The sequence below is a fragment of the Staurois parvus genome, unplaced genomic scaffold, assembly GCF_062004578.1.
Source record: "Staurois parvus isolate SC_StPar_1 unplaced genomic scaffold, SC_StPar_1.0 ptg000048l, whole genome shotgun sequence".
NCBI classification, from domain to species: Eukaryota; Metazoa; Chordata; class Amphibia; order Anura; family Ranidae; genus Staurois; species Staurois parvus.
Genome location: NW_028317844.1, coordinates 12,624,531 through 12,646,666, shown reverse-complemented (window position 1 = coordinate 12,646,666; position 22,136 = coordinate 12,624,531). Strand labels below are relative to the sequence as shown.

The 22,136-nt window shown below is 39.9% G+C and overlaps 1 protein-coding gene across 1 annotated transcript in view; it reads right to left on the bottom strand.

Moving 5' to 3' along the window:
- Nucleotides 1-22,136, bottom strand: part of ASCC3 (activating signal cointegrator 1 complex subunit 3) — a 915,848-nt gene that overhangs the window by 866,383 nt on the left and 27,329 nt on the right. The window lies entirely within an intron of this gene.

The following is a 22,136-nucleotide window of genomic DNA, read 5'->3' as shown; positions in this document are numbered from 1 at the left end:
TCTATCACAGATCTTTCTGTGCCTGTGTTTACATTACACAAGCACAGGATATGATGCAATCTTCTCTCAGTAGAAGTACAGGTCACATTTAAACCCCTTGATCGCCCCCACCCCCCCAGTTAACCCCTTCACTACCCTGTCACCAGTATCATTAGTACAGTGTACAGATATTTTTTTTTAGTGTCACAGGCGACTTCAGGTAGCGTTAGCGTCCCACCCAGAGAGCGTCAGATTGCCCGTCACTAAATCAGTCATCATATTTAACCCTTTAATTGCCAGGAATGCGCTCACATACACAATAAACCTCCATTGCTAGTATAGTATCTGAATGGAGCAATATCTTTGATCAGATCAGCACTATACCAGTGTTCACAATAGTATAGTGTCCCCAAAAATGCAGCGTTAGCAGGATCAGCCCCCTCACCTGCGTTTGCTCCCCACGCTTAACCCCCTCCCCTCTCCCCCAGCAAGTGCAGTCAGCACATCACTGGCACTTGATACATTGCACACAAAACTGCAGGGTTAGCAAGATCAAGCCTAATCACTGCCAGCACTAGCAAGTAAATTTTTTTGTAGCGGTTCAAGCAGTCTCTGATAGCCAGGTATTCTTTTTCACACGAGTCGCACTAGGTACCTATAAATTTAGAGGCCAAAATGTCCAACAAATGGTACTCTAGTAAAGAGGCCTACAGGATTCTGAGCATGTCAGATGAGAGCAAAAGGAAAGCCTAACTGACAGAGTCAGGCTCAGAATATGAACCTGTAGAGAGCAGCGGCACCCTGACAGATAGTTCAGACAATGGAGTAGAGGTCCCTGCTAAGTTCAGGTGTACCCGACCCCATTCCCAGGTTGCGGAGGTGTTACAATTGCATAATTTTCATATGCAGCAGAGTGCAAGTACTACCTTTTGGTGAACTGGCGAGTACCAGCAGCCTAGTACATCTTGGTCTTTTTCATACCAGCACTGCAGTATCACTTGGTGACGTGGCGAGTCCCAGAACTGCAGTACAAGCTGGTGCAGTGGCTAGGACAAGTAGGGGTTTATTTACTAAAGCTGGAGTCCAAAATCAGACTCCCTTCTGCATAGAAACCAATCAGCTTCTAACCTCAGCTTGTTCAATGAAGCTTTGGCAATGAAACCTGGAAGCTGATTGGTTTCTATGCAGAAGGGAGTCTGATTTTGCACTCTCCAGCTTTAGTAAATAAACCCCGTAGTGTCCTGCAGCCACCAAGAATTCTAACACAGGCCTGTAGAGTCCATAGTGTCCTTCAGGATGTGCTTGCAAATCCTGATTGGCAGCCCACAAATTCTGCAGCACTTGTACTTCCCCCATTCTCTGCCCAACCCGGAATTCAGGTGGAAACAGCAAATTTAACTACTCCCCTTGATTTTTTTGGAGCTGTTTTTCATGGAAGATCTGTATGGATAGATTGTGGATCAAAGCAAATTATCGCCGCCAACCCAAATTGAAACCTTGCCAGATCACTTGCATAGAAACCTATTACGGTTTCCGAATTTAAAGTTTTTTTGGGCCTAACCCTAAACATGGGCATTACTAAAACAAAATGAATTGCGGTTGTATTGGTCCACAGACCCAATTCATCATATGCCTGTGTTCTCTGCTGCCACGGGCAGGCATAGATATGAGAATATAATGCGATTTATGCATTTCAATGACAATAAACTCTATTGTCCTCAGGGTGACCCTGAATTTGACCAGCTCCACAAATTCGGCCCCTCATAAATCACCTTAACCAGAAATTAGCAGATGTGTATACTCCCCTGCAAAACATATGCATTGATGAGTCCCTCATAAATTTTTCTGGCCGGCTTGCATTCAAACAATTTTTCCCCAGCAAAAGTGCCAGATATGGGGTCAAAATGTATAAGACCTGTGAGAGGCTATACATGTAATTTTCTTATTTACGAGAGAAAATATAGTCACGTTGAGCCCCTCGGATGCCCAGACTACATGGGGAGCAGTGGCAAGATGGTTTGGGAATTGGTGTCACCCTTTTTTCATATGGGGTACCACTTATATGTGGACAATTTTTACACAAGCGTGCCACTATTTAGACATTTAAACAATCTTGGAATTGGTGCACGTGGCCCCGTGAGACCTAGTTGGCTTCCCCCAACGACTTGTAAATATCCGTCTTAGAAACAGGGAGCTTGAAAAATTATGAATTGCTCGTAGTGAAGTAGAAAGACAAATGAGATGTTTTCATCCTGTCTTCCATTCACACAGAAACGAGCATCCAATTTTCCACAGCAGCTGGTGTTGTTGAGATTGAAATTGCATAAAGAGATCATCACGGCTCTTTTGTATCTAGAAGGTGCTTTTGACAGAGATTTCTTCATCCACATCGATCGCTGTGAATAGAGGAATCTGTTCACGGGCTGAACGAAAAAAAAAAAACAACATTTTAATAAACCACTTCTAATGCCCATCATTAGAAGTGGTTTATTCCAGTGGTGGGCATACCACACACTTTTTCTAGTAGAAATTCTTTCTCTTTCTTTTATTCAGCTCACAAGTTGCATAAAAAAAAAAAAAAAAGAACATAGCATATATACCCAACAAGGACCAGCGATATACTGGTTCATCACTGAACTTTGAGTGGTTATACCAGGATGATGCCTGCAGCTGGTATCGTTTTTTTCAGCCGGCGATCAGCTTTCATGTAAAAGCAATCCTAGTGGCTAATTAGCCACAGGATTGCTTTTACAAGCAGCGGAAGGAGATGCCCCCCTCCTGCTGCCTTCCACAACATTCTCGGGCAGTCCTGTGCCATCGGGGAACCTGAGAATGCAGCTGGCATTTCCACCAGCTAACCACAGAGCTGATTGGAGACTGGAATGGGGCCAATCATCTCTATAGTCTAAGAAACCAGAAGCTACAAGCATTTTTAAATTGGGAAAGCATCTGATCACACCGATCTTGGTGAGATCAGATGATTTAAGGGCAGAGGAGATATCTAGAGTCTAAGAGACCCCAGATTTCTCAGAAAAGAATACCTGTCACTGCCTATTGCTATCACAAAGGATATCTACATGCCTGTGATATCTACATGTGATAACAAAATTGATAAAAAAAAATGAAAGGGGCACTGTAAAAATAAAGAAAATCAACAGAAAATGAAAAAAAAAAAAAAAAAAAAAAAAAAAGCACCCTCGTCCCCTCCCCCCCCCCATATGTGCTTGCAACAGCGTATGCAATTGTTTGCCCCGTGTCGGTATGTAAACAGTGGCTGTGCCATGCATGTGTGGTATCGCCGGAAACATTAGATTGAGGGCAGTAATTTTAGAACTAAACCTCCTGTGTAAATCTAAAATGGTAGCCTGTAAAAGGCTTTTAAAGCATTGCCTATGGATATTAAAAATGTATGTAGTTTGTTGCCATTCCACGCGGCATGCGCAGCTTTAAAGCATGTCACGTTTGGTATCTCTTTACTTGGTATACCATCATCTTTTATGTTTTAAAAATAAAAATTATTCCTGCGCCAAAGAAAACTACTACAGGATCTACACTGCTGCTGTGCAATGTGAAAAAACACAAATAATAACAGGTATGAATAAACAGCGCAAACATAGAACTCTAAATCCAATTAATATATAAAGTGCATATTATTCCTAAATATATCATAAATCATGTTAATAGTGAATGTCCACCAAAATAAACACCAAAAAGTTCGTGAAATATGAAAAATTTGTGTGAGATAAAAAATTCTTCAGATGCAAAGAGACATCCACCTTCCTCCCGTGCAGACCAACATCAAATACACTCACCAGATTTTTGGTGAATGGGACGCCTTTTAAGGATTTAAAGGGATCCTAAACCCTCTTTAGTATCCACTCTATAGGATTCCTCACCATCAGAATAGACTCCACCGTTCCACCAGGAGAAAAAAACTCAAATAGTGTAATATTGCCAATTGATAGTATTAATAAAATCAAAGATTAAGGTCACTCACATTTCAGCCACTTTAAAAAGGCACATTTATTAAAACAACCTCTTCCAGATGGACAATGAGCACTTTACAGCCTCCTCAGGAATCTCACATCACAGCTCCAGGATACAGCAGAAGATCCACAGAGAAACCCATACACAGATCCCAAAGATGGCCGCTGGAACGCACCACTCAGCGTGCGCTCCACTCGCCGGAAGTGACGTCAGACGTATGAGGTATAGACCGGAAATGTGTCAACGCGTTTCGCCCCTCCCATCGGGCGTTCTCAAGAATGTTCATTCAATTGTTTAATCATGTAGAAAAAAAAAAACAATCACAGACATGCCTCAAAACTATGTTCATTTAACATTCCAATCTTCTGGCTTTAAGAAACATTTTAAAAAATAAAGCAAGGTGTAGTCAGTTGCAACTGTTTTTGCAATCAGAGGAAAAAAATATGGAATCATTCAATTCTGAGGAAAATATTATAGAATCACCATGTACTTTGCAGTTCTGAAACACACATCTGCATCAGATTACATCTGCTAATTAGTCTGCAGGTAAAAAAGAGTGCTTGCACACCTTGGTGAGCTGTTGCACCAAGCTGATTGACAAGAATCATGGAGCCAACACCAGAGATGTCAGTTGAAACAAAGAAGCAGATTAAAAAAACTTTAAGAAAGTAAATCATCATGGAATGTTGCAAAAGATTTTGGTTGCTCCCAGTCAGCTGTGTGTAAAATCTGGACCAAGTACAAATCAAATGGGAAGGTTGTAAAAGGGAAGCGTACTGATAGACCAAGGAAGACATCAAAGCATCAAGATGAAAAACTTAAAGCAAAATGCTTTGAAAACAGAAAATGCACACCAAAACAAATGAGGAACAAATGGGCAGAAACTGGAGTCAATGTCTGTGACTGAACTGTAAGACATCGCCTAAATGAAATGGGATTTACATACAGAAAAGCTAAAAACAAAAACCATCATTTACACCTAAACAGAATAAAACAAGGTTACAGTGGGCTAAAGAAAAGCAATCATGGACTGTGGATGACTGGATGAAAGTGATATTCAGTAATGAATCATGAATCAGCATTGGGCAGGGTGATGATGCTGGAGCTTTTGTTTGGTGTCGTTCCAATGAAATGTATAAAGATGACTGCCTGAAGAAAACATGCAAATTTCCACAATCGATGATATGGGGTTGCATGTCAGGTAAAGGTATGGGGGAGATGAAAGTAATTAAATCTTCAATAAATGCACAAGTTTATACTGAGATTTTGGACGCTTTTCTTATTCCATCAATTGAAAGGATGTTTGGTGATGATGACATCATTTTTCAGGATGACAATGCATCTTGCCATAGGGCAAAAGCCGTGAAAACCTTCCTTCAAGAAAGACATACAGTCATGGCCGAAATTGTTGGCACCCTTGATATTTTTCCTGAAAATCAAGTATTTCACACAAAAAAGGTATTGCATTAACACATGTTTTGCTATACACATGTTTATTCCCTTTGTATGTATTGGAACAAATATAAAACAGAGGCAGAAAAGCAAATATGACATAATGTCACACAAAACCCCAAAAATGGGCTGGACAAAAGTATTGGCACCCTTAACTTAATATTTGGTTGCACACCCTTTGGAAAACATAACTGAAATCAGTCGCTTCCTATAACCATCAATAAGCTTCTGACACCTCTCACCCGGAATTTTGGACCACTCTTCCTTTGCAAACAGCTCCAGGTCTCTCTTATTGGAAGGACACCTTTTCCCAACAGCAATTTTAAGATCTCTCCACAGGTGTTCAATGGGATTTAGATCTGGGCTCATTGCTGGCCACTTCAGAACTCTCCAGCGCTTCTTTGCCATCCATTTCTGAGTGCTTTTTGACGTATGTTTGGGGTCATTGTCCTGCTGGAAGACCCAGGATCTTGGACGCAAACCCAGCTTTCTGACACTGGGCCCTACAGTGCGACCCAAAATCCTTTGGTAATCCTCAGATTTCATGATGCCTTGCACACAGTCAAGGCACCCAGTGCCAGAGGCAGCAAAACAACCCCAAAACATCATTGAACCTCCACCATATTTTACCGTAGGTACTGTGTTTTGTTCTTTGTAGGCCTCATTCCGTTTTCGGTAAACAGTAGAATGATGTGCTTTACCGAAAAGCTCTATCTTGGTCTCATCTGTCCACAAGACGTTTTCCCAGAAGGCTTTTGGCTTACTCAAGTACATTTTGGCAAACTGTAGTCTTGCTTTTTTATGTCTCTGTGTCAGCAGTGGGGTCCTCCTGGGTCTCCTGCCATAGCGTTTCATTTCATTTAAATGTCGACGGATAGTTCGCGCTGACACTGATGCTCCCTGAGCCTGCAGGACAGCTTGAATGTCTTTGGAACATGTTTGGGGCTGCTTATCCACCATCCGGACTATTCTGCGTTGCAATCTTTCATCAATTTTCCTCATCCGTCCACGACCAGGGAGATTAGCTACAGTGCCATGGGTTGCAAACTTCTTGATAATGTTGCGCACTGTGGACAAAGGCAAATCTAGTTCTCTGGAGATGGACTTGTAACCTTGAGATTGTTGATATTTTGCCACAATTTTGGTTCTCAGGTCCTCAGACAGTTCTCGTCTCCTCTTTCTGTTGTCCATGCTTAGTGTGGCACAGACAGACACACAATGCAAAGGTTAAGTGAACGTCTCTCCTTTTTATCTGCTTTCAGGTGTGATTTCTATATTGCCCACACCTGTTACTTGCCCCAGGTGAGTTTACAGGAGCATCACATGCTTGTAACATTCTTATTTATCCGCAGTTGTGAAAGGGTGCCAATACTTTTGTCCAGCCCATTTTTGGAGGTTTGTGTGACATTATGTCGAATTTGCTTTCTTTCCTCCCTTTTTTTGTTTTGTCCCAATACACACAAAGGGAATAAACATGTGTATAGCAAAACATGTGTTAATGCAATACGTTTCGTGAGAAATACATGATTTCCTGGAGAAATATCAAGGGTGCCAACAATTTCGGCCATGACTGTATAATGTCAATGGCATGGCCTGCAAATAGTCCGGACCTCAATCCAATTGAAAATCTATGGTGGAAATGAAAGAAACCGGTCCAGGACAAGGCTCCAACCTGCAATGCTCGTCTGGCAACTACAGTAAGAGAAAGTTGGAGCCGGAGTAATGAAGAATACTGTTTTCAATAGGTAAATCCATGCCTTAGACAATTCAAGCTGTCTTAAAAGCCAGAGGTGGTGCAACAAAGTAGTAGTGGTGTACTGTAGTGCTTTTTTCATGATTCCATAATATTTTCCCCAGAACTGAGTGATTCCATTATTTTTTTGCTCTGCTTAATCTGCAAAAACAGTTGAAACTGATTACAGTTTTCTTCCTTTTTTTTTTTTTTTAAGTGTTTCCTAAAGTCAGAATGTTTGGTTGATAAATGAAAAATAGTTTTGAGGCATGACTGTGATTAGTATTTTTTCTTCATAATTAAACAATTGAATGAGCAGTTTCCAAGAGTGGTGATTCCATACTTTTTGCCAGGGGTTGTATAAAATAGAGTATTCCATTGACTTAACATGCCTCTCAGCAAATAGTCTGGGGTGTTTACTTTCCAAAAATGGTTCATTTGTGGGGGGATTGTGCCATCCTGGAATTTCAGAGCCTCTGAAACTGTGATAGGTAGTGAGGAAGTGAAATGAGGAATATACACACCATAACGCTTTCAAGCTGGTCATTAGATTTTGGGCTCCTGTATTCGGCTACGCTGCCAAAATGTCTCACATATGTGGTATCCCCATACTCAGAAGTAGCAGAATATATTTTGGGGTGTAACTCCAAATATACCCATAGCATGTGTGAGCAATACACCATTTAAATGACAACTTTGTATAAAAAAATGTGACAGGCAGTCAGAAAGTAAAAGCTGTGTAAATTCCAGTATCCATACTATAGTTTGTAGATGCTATAGCTTTCACAAACCAATGAATATACACTTATTGGGATTTTTTTTTACCAAAGACATGTAGCAAAATACATTTTGGCCTAAATTTATGACAAATTTTGAGTTTATTGCATATTTTTTATAACAGAAATGAGAAAATATATTTTTTATTTTTCAAAATTTTCGATCTTTTTTGTTTATAGCGCAAAAAATAAAAAACCCAGAGGTGATCAAATGCCAACAAAAGAAAGCTCTATTTGTGAGGAAAAATTGCATAAATCTTATTCATGTACAGCATTGAATGACTGCGCAATTGCCAGTTAAAACTAGTGCAGTGCCGTATACTAAAAAACTGCGTACATTCCAGTATCTATATCATAGTTTGTAGACACTATAACTTTCACATAAACCAATTAATATACACTTTTCAGGATTTTTTATCAGGATGTCTTACCAGAGACATGTAGCAGAATACATTTTGGCCTACATTTATTACTAACTTTGAGTTTACTATATATTTTTTATAACGAAAGTAAAAAAAATTTTTTTTTCAAAATTTTCAGACTTTTTTTGTTTATAGCGCAAAAAATAAAAAACCCAGCAGTTATCAAATACCACCAAAAGAAAGCTCTATTTGTGTGAAAAAATGGACAATAATTTTGTTTGGGTACAGCGTTGCATGACCACGCAATTATTAGTTGAAATAGCGGAGTGCCAAATAGCAAATTCCATTATTAAATGAACCAGGACACTGTGGATACTGATGTGCTCCATTTTGAAAATGTGGTCAGGTGATAAGGGGGGGGGGGGGGCACTGCATGAAGGGGAGGATCAGAGAAGTCAGGATTAAACAGCCTTTTTACACAATGCAGAGGATTAACCCCTTAGGTCCCACAGTGAGTATATCAAGCATGTTTTACTGCATATACAGACTAATTTTACTGTTGTGGGTTTAGTAACACTTTACGGATTGGTAAGCTGCAATATTTTTTTTTTTGTTTTTAGGTTCAAAACCATACACATAAAAAGCTCTTTCCTGGATAAAAAGCTGCTCCAGGCTCCCTGCTCTGTTCAAATAAATAAATAGCATTTGGTCACATATTTCTGCTAAGGACTCTTGCACCAAAAATGCTAAGTTTTAGGCCAGTTAGGCTTTTTTTTTTTTTATCTGAATAGGACAATTTTCTATGGGCCCATGCACATGAGTGCATGCATAAATCACACAATACTTGGAGCTAGAAGGAGCATTCTGGAATGTTTACACACATATATACATATGGGCAATCATGTTTATATTATGCAGCTAAGTAAAAAACACAGGAGGAAGTCAAAATTTTGAGCACGTCGGACCATACAATACAGCTGACCAAGATCACTTTCTGGTTTATGGCAAGCTCTTTATCTGCTGAAGATGGAAAGTCTGCTGAGAGATACTGAACAAAACTCCCAAAAATTGATCTTGCAAAAAGTCTAAATTGGCATCAATATTAAGCCAAAATGTAGAAAATAGCAAACAAACACAAAAAAGATCAAGGTTTGCATTAAAATGAACCTACGGCAACACAACATAGCATAGATGAACAACTGCCCAGGAAAGCAGGCATCATGAGACATCAAAACCTAGCACTGCCTTTACTGTATGGAACTCCATAAGAGTCCTCTGATATTGCTAAGCAAAGCAAGCACTGACTTCATGATTGTAAGAGCAAAAATATGCCCTTACTCAACATTCCGCAATGCAATACATGCTACAGGGACATACTCTTACTTGTAGAAAGTAGGCATTTGCGTAGGAAGTAAAAAGGACTTTAACTAGCACTCAGAGGATGAACAGGTCTAAGATCCATGACATTTAAGGACATTTTGGAAGTATTAAGAACTACAGACATGAAAGAAGACATCTACCTAAGGATCCTGTTTTATAGTAGCATACCGAGTGATGGCTTAGCATTTTACTTGCCTAAAGATTGTAAATTGAGATGCGCATGTGCAACTCCGTGTACAATCTTGGCATTCCTTGATCCCAGGATTAATAATCTCCCATTTGCATGCTCGGAAGTTACATTACCCCATTATCCTAGAAGAAGACTGGGCACTGATGTTAGTAACAGAGCTTGTGACCGTCATAAATTAAGTGGCATTTAGTTCCACTTTAAGTAATGGATTCTATCTTGAATCTGGTACATAAACCTGTTCAGTTTTTATGTTCATTAATGTACAGCGTCACATATTTGTTGTATTCTTAGAAAGAAAAAAAAACCCTGAGGCCTCATGCACACTGAAGGCTTGGCAAACTCTCCTAGCTGTCTCTGAAGATGCCCAGAGGAAGGGGCAAAGTGCACTGGACAGAGTTTCCAGGGAAGTCACAACCGATACGTGGAATGCACGCGGAAAGCAGAGCCACAGTCCAGCTGCCCATCAGGTTTTTAACTTAAAGCAGAATGTTTTTTATACATAAGTGCAATTCTACAACTCATTTATAATAAAGTTATCACTACACTATGAAGGTTCCCTCTTGCGCTCTGAATTTTGTTTGAAGCACCAGCTTAATCATTACTATGCTCTATACTGAAAGCTTGGAGGAGAACAGAGCAAGTGGGAGATTAAGAGATGTTCCTCACCAGAAGGGGCACTCTTTGACTCTTTTCTTACAGCAAGGGGTCCACCTTATCTGGTGAATGTGGTCACAAAACGTTTTGGCAGAAAAAATGCTTAACTCTTGTAAACGTTTGTGGTGTGATGTGGACACACACAGGCGTTTAGAATCACAATAAGAAGTGTCAGATGCCCATAACAGCAGAGTGAAAAACATTCAGTGTGCATGAAGCCTAAAAATGGATGTCTGTCACAACTATCTAATGTACAAGGATAGAGAAAAAGAAGAGCTTTCATGGCCGGTAAAAAGAAAAAAACAACCATAACAGTGACTAAACGATTACAGATAAATAAGAAACAGATCGCTAAATCATTAAAGTTGCCACACAAAGGAAAGTTTGCAGAATAAGATGAGAATTAGAATAGAGAATTAAAGAAGAATTCTAGGTATGGAATTTATTACATTGAACCAGGGATACTTGCCTTCAATGTATTCATTGCTTTATGTGTCCCAAGATGGGAGCTCTGTTATTTTAGATTTAGGGGCCACCCTTCACAGAGGAGCCTTGATGAGCTTTCACATGGAAAGCGTTACTATGGCTTGATAGCCCTGCCAAAGATATGAGAGTTTTAACTTAACAGAATAAACTCACCAGTTTCAAAATCTTTTACATTTTTCTTTTGAGCTCTTGTTCATCAGAATAAGACATATCATGAAAGAATATTACTTCCAGCATAATCATTCTTACTGCTACATTATTCTTTTCTTATGTTTTAAGGGAGGGTTGAGAAAAAAAAAAAACACAAATCACAATCAAATGCTCTGTCAATGCATGTACAACTAAGTGTAAAACCTACTGGGATATCCGATTATTCCAAAGCCATCAGGGAAATATTAGGCATCACTAATGATAAACTTTCCAAAATGAAATTTAAAGATATGTTATTCTTTGGCATTTCCTAAAGATCTGTTAACATTTTAAATTAGCTGCTTTTAACCCACAGACTATTTTCTACCCAACATAATTGTTGGGCATTGTTGCATTCAACAAGTATGCCTTTCTAGCACCAAACCGCTGAAAACTTCACAAGCTGTGTAATTATACATTTATATTAGAATGGACATTTATAGTTTTACCTTGTTCACAATCTACCACTGAAAAACATACAAGGTAATTTCAAGTCATGCTTTCACATGTACCTTTGACCCGTTCACCAAAACGGAAAAATCTGGCCTTTGCTGTGAAGCCTGTAGGAAACTGTAGGTGTTGTAAAATCATCAAATTAGATGCTTGGTTCAACAATTAACTTATATTAGATACACCAACATCTTGAGCAGTTTTCCAACAGGATTTGCCCACCGAAAACTGATCTTTTGCATTTTTTTCCACATTTTCAAAATGGAGATACGGTTACTTTAACAGCTGTTAAGTGGAAACATTTTAACAATAAACAATCTTTGGATGACAATCTAAAATTGCAGCATGCATCAAGCCATTTAAATTGTATGCTTGTTGTGGTGCTGCACATATTCTAGTTCTGTGTAACCTGGACAGCATAGGGTTAATTTACTAAAACTGGAGAGTGCAAAATCTGGAGTAGCCAATCAGCTTCTAACTTCAGCTTGTTCAATTAAGCTTTAACAAAAAATCCTGGAAGCCAACTGGTTTCTTTGCAGAGCTGCACCAGATTTTGCAATCTTCAGTTTTAGTAAATCAACCCCCATGAATCAAAAACATGTACACCAGTCTGAGGAATTAAACTGAAGACTTTACTTAAGAAGAAGTTCTAGTGATAGAAGCAGAGAACCTAAAATGCATCGGGAAGGCAAACCATGCCCAATATGTGACCACAAGTTAAAGATTAAAAGAGAGCAACGCACAACATAGTATAAGTCAAGATCTACAACACTCGCAATACCCCCTCTTGGGAGCCATATCTAAGCCCAGTGATTAACGATAGATACATGAAGAGGAAGACTGTCTTGTGGTTTGTACTCAAATCAATTTGCTTTTCTAATATGTACTGAAACGAGTTATAAGCTCTAATAATAACACTTTATCCCACTGAAATTACAACCGAGAAATTGCTTCTCTGAAGCGATGCAATCAGACTCAGTGTATACCCTCAGCATAGGTAACCTGTCAATTAATGAGCTCACTCATGAAAGCAAATGTCGAGTGAGCTTTTAAATTTTCAAGTACCTGCTTTTAACCTTATGTACAGCCCACTGAATTAATTATAGCACACAGAAATAAATAATCCTCCCATTACAAGCAGTCTTAATTAAGTTGTAAAGTGACCTTGGCTTTGGCATTGTTAAAGCAGTTAACAAATAAGGTGCCTCAAAATAAAAGCTATTAATTACTCCCAAAGCCATTACTTGGAAGAAACAGCTCTAACACAAGTTTGCTTAAACGAAAACAAAACATATCTATGTGGCATATCCTATTGTGTATTTAAAATTCCACTTCATCACATTTTAAATGTGCAAACAATAACAGCATCTTTACATGACAGCAAATGGTAATTAATGTTACTATTGTGATAATAAATGTACTGTAAAGAATGGCAAGCCTTATGTAGCAGAAGCCCCTACGAACAGTCATTTTGAATAAAGTCACTAGTCCTTGGTAAAATAAGTTGTATATTTTTTTTAATTCACACCAAATGTTCCTATTAGCGTTTCTCTGTTTCCATTAACCCCCACATTAAAATGTCACCTGAACCCCTGAACACCAGCCAACATTTCCGTGCAATATAACTGCCCATTGCAACCAAAGGTCACTAAAAGGTGGCAAAGTAGACAGATTAAAAAGACTTGATTCTGCCTACTTGATTTATCAACATTCAGGTCAACGTAGCAGCGAGATACTTTCTATAAACATTCCCTGCAAACTGCTGGCAGGGCCATTTTTAACTTTAATTCCATCAAAAGAGAATTTTTGTGACGCATTTCACTTTGGGCTTTTTCTTTATAATTCTGACCAATGCTGAAACCACTACTGGAGAATAATAAACACTTTGAATCACCCATACATTTAATCAGTTTCTTCTTTCTTTCATGTGTATTGTGTAATAAAGTGAAATGTAAAAAGACCTAAAAATCAGATGTTTCCTGAAGAGACTTCAGAAGCTGAATGATTTATATAGTGTCTCCTGAGATCAATGAAACACGAGTCTAAATTAAAAAGGTTTTGTTTCGTGACACATCAGAAAAGAAAGGGAGCACATAAGCAATTACATTCAATTATAAGCTACATTTCACTTACACGTTTTATAGAATTGTTTCATTACTTTCAGGGTTTTGAGCAGCCATTTGCTGTGATTTCATCTCTTCTTAATACCTTTTAATTAGTTATAGTTTATATGGTTCCATTTATTGCTCCTTTGATTTAATTTCCTTAGTGTTTGCAACTGGTATTATTATTTGTCCAAACGGGAAGTTCTCAGGACTTATACCCAGAAGAAACGTGCCAAAAAGTCTCTAAAGACAAATGTCTATGGATACAGATTCTGTGCCATGTGCTATACTTATGAAAAATGACAACACAGAGATTTTGGATTAGTAAAGTGAAGTCACTGTGCAGTGACTATGTCCATTGCCTAGTATTGTCAACAACTGTATATTTAAAGCAATTGTTAACACTGGGGGAAAAAAAACAAAAAAGTCAGCAGCTAGAAATACTGTGTTAAAAAAAAAGTTTAGCGTTTTGCCTGTAGAGGCAAAAACGCCTCTCGGCTACATAATGTGCATGGGCAACTAATGCCCATGCACATTAGGTAGTCGAGAGGCGTTTTGTAATCTCAGAAAAAGAAAAAGCACTGAAAAGAAATCCTTCTATATTGCATTTTTGAGAGTGTTTTTCTGGTAGAGATAAAAAACACTAAACGCTCATACAAAAAATTTGTGTTTTTTTTTCTGCTAAGAGCACTGGCATTTCTTTAAGCCAGTGTGCATGGAGCCTAAAAGTGATTAAGGCGACTGTAAAGCCCCACAGATCCCTTTTACTGCACTGTGAAGCAAAAAAAATGTTAAAAGTTGCATGGACGTGAACTACGGTAGTTAAAGATGTAACAAATCTTCCTTGCACCCATTTATTGTAAAAGCAGCAAATTCCTGAAGAATTCATGTTTCCGTCAACAGAACATGCCTTTGTCTCTGCTGGCTGGTTACCTGAAGCAAGGCATGTGATAAAGATACAAAGTTGAGCCACCTGCCTTTCCCTGTCTCAAAGCTCATTTTTGAAATCTTGCATGGCTTCTTGGGAGTAGAAACACAGATGTTATTTTTCACAGACCAGCAACTAATTAACATACTGGCTAGGATGACGTTTTATAGCTTCAGAACATCTTAATTTAACAGATTAGAGAAAAAACTCAAGACAGATGTCTAATACAGGGTCTCTTTCATAGAAACAAATAACACATGTATTCCTAAATTGTAATTTATGTTATATTTTGCTGTATATTACTCAGTAAATAACACCTATGTTGTGGGATTGTAGTTTAGACATTTGTGTACTGTCTTACAGAATAGAATTTTCCAAATGTGTAACCATTTTGCACAATCTATTACAATCGTGAAGTTCTCCAGTCCTATTTGCTTCTAAACTTGACGTTGTACCATTACTCTAATACAATTTTATAGAAGAAACAAAACCTATAACTTCTCTGTATATCATAGTAGTGAAGGTCTAAACCAGGTGTCACTAAATGGTGGACCACGGTCCGGATCCAGACCGACACACTGTTCCATCTGGACCCACGATCTCGTCATTTAGGAGCTGCTTCTTCAACCCTGGCTTCCACTGCTGACATTCTCAAGGCAGAGCGGAGAGTGGGAGACGGTAATAATGCACAGAGGGCAGGAGGCATAGCTGCAATGGATGGAGGGCAGGAGAGAGCTGCATGAGTTCGCTCCTACCTTACACAGATCGTAGAGCAAAAGGCACAGCCACACTGAATGGAGGGGGGAAGCAGCTGCACGAGTTAACTTTCCAGATTAACTGGTAGGTGATTGGTTGAAAGGTCACTGGGCGGCCCTAGCAACCAATCACCAGCTAATTAATATGAAAAGCTAACCCCAGCAGCTCCCGCTTCCACACTCCACTGTGCTTCCCGCACTCCGATCTATGTAAGATAGGGGAGCATCGGCAAGAACACATGGTTGTGAAGAGAGGGAGGACAGTAGGTGACGTGAAGGAGACAGTGCTGTGTGTGCGTGGGGGAGGGGGGTGATTTGTGTTTCATTCATTTTTATTGAATTTGTAAGTAATACAATAACAGATAAGAAGTAATACAGAGTAAGCTTTCCATCAGTTTACAATATACACGGAGGTGTGAAATCAGAAACAATCGTAATCAGGGTATTGAGTTGGTTATGCAAGGGTAAAACAACCAGAGAAATTTAGGATCACAAATATGATTGCGCTAAGTAGGTGATGCGGTGGTCATATCACTTTGAGTTTAAATAAAGTGCTGCTTGGGGCCATTGAAGCCAGGGCTGCCATAGAGATAGTGATTTGGCGCAAGTGCCTGTGCTGCATGCCATCATCTTTTTTTTTCAATTTAAATCTGTTATTAAACTTTTTCCATTACAAAAACATTCCCCTAAGTTTTGCAATCCAACCTCCCCAAAACCCCCCCCAAACCCCCTTACAATTTACCCCGGTCCATATAGCTCTTCCAACTTTCCATTCTATACCTGTGATCTTTTTCCTCAGTCCTCACTTCTGACTTTTCCTTTTTCTTACTATTCTTTCTTTCCCTCCAACCTTTCTTTTCCCTTCTCCTATTCCTACTACCGCCTTACAAAACATTCCCTTTATTCTCCTACCTCAAATCAGGTCCCTAGGCCTCCCACTACTTCCATATATTTTCCAGATGCCTTGAAGTCAGGCCATCTTCCCCATTCCTGTCTAAATTTACCCATATTACCTTCGTCTATATGGTATAACTCCTCCATCTTATTTATATATTCCACCCTGTCTAACCAGTCCCTCACTGTTGGAAACTCCTGTACCTGACAAAATTTAGGAATAAGCCCTTTAGCTGCACTAATTATATGGTATAATATACTATTGTTATACTGCTTCACTGGTACCTCTATCCTATAAAACAAACACACCCACGGATTCTTCCATATAGTTGTCCCCAATATCTCTTGTATAAACTGGATTACATCTTGCCAAAACTCCTGTATTTTTGGACAGTCCAACCATATATGTGCCATTGTTCCCTTAGCTCCACATCCCCTTCAACAGAACGGTGAGTCTTCTACTCATTGTTTATGTGCAAAACTCAGTGTCAAATACCACTTCCTTGAACATTTATAATTCATTTCCACCGTGTTCATGTTAATCACCCTATGTGTTAATTTAAACATTTTATTTTTCTGTGATTCATTCCTTTTTGTTCCCAGATCCCTTTCCCATTTCTCTAAGAACAGCAGAGGACCCCAGTTCAACAAGAATCTTATATATCCAAGAAGTAACATGTTTTGGTGCCATATTGGAACCCAACATCTTTTCAGACAGGAGCATGTCTTCCATCATCCTCAGTGGTTGGGGCAACTTTGCAACAAAATGTCTCAATGGATAATATCTCAATTCATCAAATGACACAAAGAACTCTTTTTTACTCTAAGTTTTGAAAAGTGCCCAACTTCCCTTTAAGTACTATATCCCCCAAACGTGCATCTACATCTTTAAACCATTTCCCCAAAATGTTATCCTTCCCCAGCAGGAAAAACTCAGTACCAACCAGGGGAATCAACAGTGAATTATACTTCCAATCAATTTGATTGTGCATTATATCCCATAATCTTAATATCTCCTTTGTCAATGTACTACTAGCCTCATCCATAGTGCAAAACTTTTGTGGTATCCAGATAATCCTCTCTAATCGTGTATTACTTAATATCCCTTCTATTTTAACCCAACTCTTCCCCTGTGAATTATATGTCCAATCTGCAATTCATGACAATATTACCGCAGTGTAATAATTCTTAAAATTGGGTAGGTTTAATCCTCCTTTTTCTTTCTTATTAAACAGAACTTCATACCTAATTCTCGGTTTCTTATTAGCCCATATATATTTCAGTATTACGGTTTATTTATTATCCCAAAGAAGGATCCTGGGATATGGACTGGGAGCATGTGGAATTTATATAAGATTTTTCGGACTATCACCATCTTAACCAAATTTATACACCTGATCCAAGAGACCCTTCCCCTTGAAAGTCTTCTCAACTCATCCTTTATTTCATCTATTAATGGGATATAGTTTACCCAATATAGATTATTTATAGGAGTCCACTTTACGCCTAGGTAACCCAGTTCCTTCTTCCTCCATGAAAATGGGAAGTCTTTTTGTAAAGTCTTTATCACATTCTTTGAAACACTAATGTTCAAGATCTCTGATTTTGAGGGGTTTATTTTCAAGTTTAAAAGCTCTCCATCCCCTTTTAGTAATCCCATTAGGTTACGCAAAGTTAACCCAGGATTCAAAATATAAAACAACATATCACCAGCATATGCCGCTACCTTATGCTCTATCTCACCTATCTTGATTCCTCTTATATCTACACACTCTCTTACCGTTGCCAGCAAAGGTTCCAGGGATATTACAAATAACAAGGATAAGGGGCATCCCTGCCTTGTACCACTGTACATTACAAAATACCTCTAGGGTATTTATCATAAACCCCCAGTCTACCCTGTCAAAAGCTTTCTCGGCGTCAATCGACAATAAAATTGTTGGTAACTTTTCTCTCTTTGCCATCTGTAAAAGAAGTAATGTTCTCAAACCATTACCCCTCCCTTCCCGGGACAAAACCCACCTGATCCAAATGTATCCATTTCGGCATCAGCTCTTTTAACCTCATAGCTAGCACCTTCGGAAACAGTTTTGTATCTGTATTTAATAAGGATATAGGTCTATAGCTAGCGCATTGTAAACTATCATTTCCTTCTTTTAGGATGATTGTTCTATACGCACCTGTAACATTTCAGAGGGAAAGGTGGAAGAGGAGGCAGCGTCATTGTAGAGGGAGCATAAGTGTGAGGGTAACAGTGAGGAAAATTGTTTGTAATACTCACTCGTAAGTCCGTCAGGACCGGGAGCTTTATCGTTAGAGAGGGATTGAATGCAGGATTGTACTTCCTGCAAGGTGATGGGGTCATTAAGAGATGCAAGCTATTCAGAGGATAGGGATGGGAGGTTAATTTTTTGTAAAAAGGTATTAATATCTTCTGTAGAGAGTTGGAATGTGGAAGTGTCCTGTCTGATATTATATCCGTAAGGACTTTGTCAATTCACAATCTACCTCTCCACCTAGCCACCCTCCCTCCATCACCCCCTCAACTCTCCCCTCCTCTGACCTCGCAACCGCACTGCCCCCCCACCAAACCTAACGTCCCGCACACTATAACCTCCCCAACACTCTGCTCCTTCAGCTGTGCTACTACTGAGGAGGTCACTAAGGTCTTCACCAAAGCCCGCCTCACCACTTGCCTCCTGGACCCTATCCCCTCACAATTCCTCAGATCACCCCCCTCCTCCATCATTCGCTCCCTCACCCACATCTTCAACCTCTCCCTCTCTACTGGCGCATTCACCTCCCCCCTAAAGCACGCACACAACACCCCCATACTCAAAAAACCCTCCCTGGACCCCACTGACCTGAACAACCTTAGACCCATCTCCCTGCTGCCATTCACTTCCAAGCTCCTTGAGCGCTTAGTCTACAATTGCCTAAGCACCCACCTCACTGACAACAATCTCCTTGATCCACTACAGTATGGCTTCCGTCCCCTACACTCCACCGAAACAGCCCTACTTAAAATCACTAACGACCTGCTAACCGCCAAAGCTAATGGCCACTACTCATTCGTCCTACTCCTCGACCTTTGACACAGTCGACCACCCCCTCCTCCTTACTAAACTACACTCCCTTGGCATCAGGGACTCTGCTCTCTCCTGGTTCTCCTCTTGCCTATCCCAACACTCCTTCAGTGTTACCTATAACGCTGCCACCTCCCTCTCTCTCTGTTGGGGTCCCCCAAGGCTCTGTCCTCGGACCCCTTCTCTTCTCCATCTACACCTCCTCCCTTGGCAAACCGATACACTCCCACGGCTTCAACTATCACCTCTATGCCAATGACACACAAATTTACCTCTCCACCCCTCAACTCACCCCTTCAGTCTCTGCCCGTATCACCCACCTCCTAAACGAAATATCAGACTGGATGTCGCTCCATTTCCTCAAGTTAAACCTGTCCAAAACCGAGCTCCTAGTTTTCCCCCCAGCCCACGCCCCCCCATCCTCTCCATCACGATTAACAACGCCACCATCAATCCCACCCCACATGCCAAAGTCCTAGGTGTCACCCTGGACTCAAACCTTTCCTTCCAACCTCATGGCCAATCACTATCAAAGTCATGCAGGCTCCACCTCTGCAACATCTCCAAGATACGTACGTTCCTCACCCCAGACACCACTAAACAACTCGTACACTCCCTTATTATCTCACGCCTAGACTATTGCAACTCCCCTCTCATCTGCGATACCCTAGCGATTGTGTATTATATCTTTGGAGTGAGGGTGAAATAGAGAGGCTATTTTAGTTTTAGCTATCTGTCCCTTGATGCGATGAGCCATTGCTTTTCCGGCTTTGTTAGAAGTGGAATATGAGATAGCTTTTAGTTTACTTTGCATCTTTTTAAAGGAATCAAAGTGGAGGATTCTGAGTTCCTGGCATAGGGACAGTAGTTTAGCTGATAGTGATGGTATGAGTGTGATTTATCTTGTTGTTCAGTATCCCTTATTAAAGTCATAAGGGCATCTAGACGTTGCGTCCTTTCCCGTTTTGTACAAGAACCCAGTTGTAAAAATATTCCTCTTACATAGGCTTTATGCTAATTCCATACCATAAAGGGGTCAGACACTGAGCCCATATTGATTGAAAAAAGTCTGACAAATGTTTGGAAAGTTTTTCAGCATACTCAGGATGTTGCAATAAGAAATTGTTAACGAGCCAGACATAAGTGTTTGGTTGCGAGAGAGAGTCAGCAAGTGTGATATTTATGGGTGCCTGATCTGACCACAATATTGCATGGATGGCAGATGATTGAACTTTTTGCAGTAACCATTTACCTGTTAAAAAGAGATTTATATGAGAGTATGAATTATGAGAAGGACAAAAATAGGTATAGTCGTGTTCGGTGCCATGGTGGCATCTCCAGACGTCGAATACATCTCGGGTATGTAAGAAGTTTTGTATGGGAGATTTGTGGCATTTAGTCGCTGAAGTCGAGTCTAAATGAATATCAGGAACAACATTAAATTCACCTCAGATAATTAGATTACCTTTCTGGACTCCTCTTGTTTTCTGTTGAGAGTACAGTTGAGAAAGGTGGTCTGAAGTTTATTGGGAGCATAAATGTTCAAGAGTGTATAAAGGTACATTGCTTACTGTGCAGACTAGGATGATAAATCGCCCATTAGGATCTAGGACTTTATAGTGGAGTTGGAAGGCAAGTGAATCTTTTATGGCAACCATGACTCCTCTCTTTTTGGAGGAGGAGGCGGCTTGGAAAACATGTGGAAAATGCTTGTTGTGGCATACAGGTGTAGCAGAGATAAAGAAGTGTGTCTCTTGGGTACATAGCATGTCACATTTGTGCGTCTGGGCAGTTTTCCATACAGAGTGTTTTTGGCGGGGTGGTTGAGACCATTAGCGTTGACTCAAAAAATTGTGATGGGTATTGTTGTCAGAAAGATGTAGAGTGGTATGGGAAAACAAAGCCTTGCCAGTCAAAAAAAAAATGGGTCCTAACTTTATCTGGCTCCTACATTCAAAGGAAATTTGCCAAGCCCTGTGGTAAATAACAGTGTTATCCTAAACATTTAATAAAATACATGATTTCACCTTTTTTAATTCTTTGTTGAATCTAAGCTCTCCAGATATTCTGTCTATTTGAAAGCACTTCAATCCTATATGCATGCACTCCAGCATGGTTGCATTGCATTTTTCAGTGTGGCTTTCCTAATGGTGACAACAGTTGACTTTTCCTGCGAATTGTGTACTGAAAGAATAATTTGTAGTCCCCATTGGAGCGTCGTCACTCTGTATTAGCAAGTGCCTGAACAAGGACCTGCATATCAGGATCACTAGTTATTATTTTAATGACATTTGTAGATTTAAAAATACTAAAACTTACTTTTTAAATTACATTAGAATGTTGAAGCTTATAACAGATTTTAATAATTTGGTTCCCATACACTTTAAAGCAGAGTTCCAGCCGTTTTTGTGTTTATTATAAGTCAGCAGCTAAAAAAACTGTAGCTGATGACTTTTAATAAAACACACACTTACCTGTCCCAGATTCCAGAGGTGTACTCACCCGCACCGTCCCTTCTCTCCTCCACAATGCCGGCATCTCAACTGTGGGCACCAGGCTGTGACAGCCCACTGTGCATGCGAGAGTCGTGCTGCACCTCCGGATTGGTCCGGCAGTCTTCTGGGACCCGTGAAAGTCCCAGGAGACTGCGGGAGGAAGGAGGGGCCCGAACTTCCGGCTCACTTCGATGCGGCGAACTGAGCTGGAAGTGGAAGTGGGTACCTGTCAAAAA